Raw genomic sequence first — 3,846 nt, 5'->3', positions numbered from 1 at the left:
TAAATTTCCGCTGCTCAGTTCGAACAGAATCAGAATTGCAAAGTTATTTTAAAAGGGTAATAACAGCAAAATCAAAGGAAGGCATAGATTCAACCCCCTTCTCTAAGCCTACCACAACCTTCATGTTTGGTGTTACCTTGTTAATTCTATTGTAATTTTCATATTTAATTTTCTTTATAAATTTTGAATTTCCTAGCTTTATTAGTTTATATAATTTTCAAAAATCCCTCTGTTTGATTGTTTAGTGTTTTATTTTATTTCTTTACTCAGGTTACACTGGGAATTCTCTACACTCTGACGTATAGAATCGTATTCTTCTTGTCTTCTGTCTGTTTATGAGCAGGAACACGGACAAGGAACCTCTTACAGATTTTAATCCTGAATCTGAAAGGACTTTGAGGCGGCACTTGCAACAAGCTTGACTTTACAAGACTAGTGAAAATCTGAGTGAAACTCTTGAAAGAGGAGATGCAGAGTCCAACATGCATCATAATCATGCTCTGAATGCCAATATGGAAAATCTGGATGAGAATGAACAACCTAGAAGAGTGCTTGGCTCATACACTGCTCTTAATGCAGATCTTTATGGAAAAAACATTGTGGTGCTTCCTATAGCTGTAAACAATTTTGAACTGAAGCCTCAGCTAGTCACTCTTCTGCAACAAAATTGTCAATATCATGGACTTCCTCAAGAAGACCTAAATCAATTTATTTCTAATTTCTTACAGATTTGTGATACTGTGAAGACTAATGGAGTGAATCCTGAGGTTTACAAACTCATGCTCTTCCCATTTCCTGTGAGGGATAGAGCAAAGATGTGATTAGATTCTCAATCCAAGGAGAGTCTGGAAACTTGGGATAAGGTGTTCACTGGATTTCTGACTAAATTTTTGCCACCACAAAAGCTGACTAAGCTGAGGGTGGAAGTTCAGACCTTCAGACAGAAAGATGGTGAGACCCTTTGTGACGCTTGTGAGAGATTCAAGCTACTGACCAGGCAATGCCCTCTGGACATGTTTTCTAAACGGACTCAGCTAGATATCTTTTATGAGGGCTTATGTGAAATGTCCAAAATGTGTTTAGATAATTTTGCAGGTGGTTCATTGCACATGAATAAGATACCAGAGGAGACTATTGAGCTTATTGAGTTAGTTGCTAACAACCAATATTTATACTCATCTAACAGGAATCATGTGAACTCTGGGACTCCTCAGAAGAAAGGCATTTTGGAAGTAGAAGCTTTGGATGCTCTTCTTGCTCAAAACAAAATTTTGTCTCAGTAGATGAATTTGATTACTCAACAATTGAGTGGGATGCAGGTTTCAGCTGTCAACACTCAAAATGCACCTCAAGAGGCCCCTTATGACATGACTGGTAGCTCTATGTAAGGTGAGAATTATGATTATGCTCAATCTTCTTCTAAACAGGTCAATTACATCGGGAGTGCTCTTAGAAACCCCAATAATGATCCATACTCTAAGACTTATAATCAGGGGAGGAGAAATCACCCAAATTTTGGGTGGAGAGAGCAACCTCAGATATCACAAAATTTTAACAATAATTCTCAAGGCGGTCTTTAGCAAAACAATCAAAATAACTGCCAGTTTCAGTCTCATCAACAATAACCACCTCAGCAGGCAAATTCTCAGTCCCAGAAGAACACTGATTGGGAAGCACTATTGAATAATTTTATGCAAGAAACTGAAGCTTCCATAAGAAACTTGGAGGTGCAAGTAGGCCAATTGAGCAAGCAAATACCTGAGAGGCTCCCAAGTACATTTTCTGGTGATACAGTGGTGAACCCAAGAGAGAAGTGCAAGGCCATCGCCATGATAAGTGGACAAGTGGCAAGTATGGAAGCACCAATTACTGAGGGGCCAGTTGAAAAAGAAGTTCCAAAGGAGAAAAGGGAGGGGGTTGAGCACGCCCCACCTAGGTGTGCGGACAATCCTTTTCCAATCACTCTTGACACACATCCAACATTACCTAAAGCTCCTGAATACAAGCCTAAGATACCATATCCTCAGAGACCTCAAAAGGAGACCAAGGACAAGCAGTTTTCAAAATTCTTGGAAGTCTTCAGAATGTTGCAAATCAATATTCTTTTTGCTGAGGTTTTGGAGTAAATGCCTCTCTATGTTAAATTCATGAAGGAGTTATTGTCAAAGAAGAAGCCTTTAAAGGGAGATGAGACAGTGGTCTTGACTAAGGAATGTAGTGCCATAATTCAGAATAACTTGCCAAGGAAGGTGCCAGATCTAAAGAGCTTTCAAATTCCATGTACCATTGGGAGCACCACCTGTGAGAAGGCCTTATGTGATATGGGTGCAAGCATAAATCAAATGCCCTTGTTTGTGATGAACAAATTGCAAATCCAAGAGGCACAACCCACAAGGATAGCATTATAAATGGCAGACAAATCTCTAAAGCCTGCATACGGATTAGTGGAGAACGCCTTGATCAAATTGGGTAAGTTCTTCTTCCCAACAGATTTTGTGATTCTTGACACGGGAGGGGATGAGGATGCCTCTATAATCCTAGGAAGACCATTCCTAGCCACTGGGAGATGTCGAAGAATGTGAATTAGTGCTTAGAGTGCATAATGAGCCACTGATCTTTCATGTCTTCAAAGATATGCATTCAACAGGTGAAGAAGAGAGGTGCATGCAAACTGAGCTTATTGATCCAAACCCTCAAGAACCCCCTGATGATGCACAACAAAATCTGCAGCTCAGACCTCCTTTGGTGACAATCAACAAAATTTCCCCTGACATCAAACCTAAGTTTGGTGTCGGAAATGCATCACCCACCAAGGAGGAGGTTCTCAAAAAAAAAAAAGAATACCCAGGGGATGGAGAAATAAAAAGATTCCCACTGAAGACTTTTCCCCAAGAATGAAGGAGGTGATCACTACATGCTCAATCCTGCCTCATACAGCGAACAGGATCCTGTCTCTTGAGCATATAGAGTTGATCTATTAAAGCACAGGAAAGAAGTTCACAGTGAGCAGTGAAGAGCTAAGCCCCTATGATTCTCCTCCTTCGAGGAGCAGACCGTCAAGCTAGTAACGGTAAAGAAGCGCTTATCGGAAGGCAACCCAATATTTTCGTATCCTTAAGTTTGATTTTTTATTTTTGATTTTTCTTATTTTTAATTTTATTAGTTTTGTTTGAGTTTCTACTATTTTTCTTTTATTTTATGTATATTTTGATCATGCAAAATATTAAGAATAGGAACCAGTAAACTTAGAAGGAATTTTGACCACCCTAAAGAGTTTGATTCGGCCTGGGTGGCGCTAAACTTGGGATTTCCAAGTTTGGCACCACATGATGCGCATACATTGGAAAATTGTTCTGGAGGGGTGGCGCCAAACTTGGAAAATTCTAAATTTGGCACCACATTCGGTGTAACTTGGTGGAATTGAGGAATGGGGTGGTGCCAAACTTGGCTTCTTGGAGTTTGGCGCCACCATCAAGCATTACACAAAGATATCTCTCTGCCAGGGGCACTAGACTTGGCCCCCTGAAGTTTGACTTCATTAAAAATAAAAACAAACATCAAGGGTGGTGCCAAACTTGAAATACAGTTTGGCGCCAGGTGAAGCTATTTTTACTGAGCATGCGGCGCCAAACTCCAACTTTTCCATGTTTGGCGCCTGCATGCGAATCCATTCCCCATTTATTCCACAAATCAAGCCCCTTTATATATACACATATACACGTCCCCCTCCCTTATATATATACATATATAAGTCGCCCCCTACCCCCCTCTTATATATATATATATATATATATATATATATATATATATATATATATATAATTTAAAAAAATTTTAAAAAATACA

The 3,846-nt window shown here is 39.5% G+C and overlaps 1 non-coding gene across 1 annotated transcript; it reads right to left on the bottom strand.

Annotated features, from left to right (window-relative positions):
* Positions 1-911: 911 nt before the first annotated feature.
* On the bottom strand, positions 912-1,019 carry LOC112700337 (small nucleolar RNA R71). Its single transcript, XR_003153245.1, has one exon. It is a non-coding gene; the product is annotated as a small nucleolar RNA R71 (small nucleolar RNA).
* Between the last annotated feature and the right edge of the window lie 2,827 nt (positions 1,020-3,846).

The sequence above is a fragment of the Arachis hypogaea genome, chromosome 6 (assembly GCF_003086295.3).
Source record: "Arachis hypogaea cultivar Tifrunner chromosome 6, arahy.Tifrunner.gnm2.J5K5, whole genome shotgun sequence".
NCBI classification, from domain to species: domain Eukaryota; kingdom Viridiplantae; phylum Streptophyta; class Magnoliopsida; order Fabales; family Fabaceae; genus Arachis; species Arachis hypogaea.
This window is presented reverse-complemented; position numbering and strand designations above follow the sequence as displayed.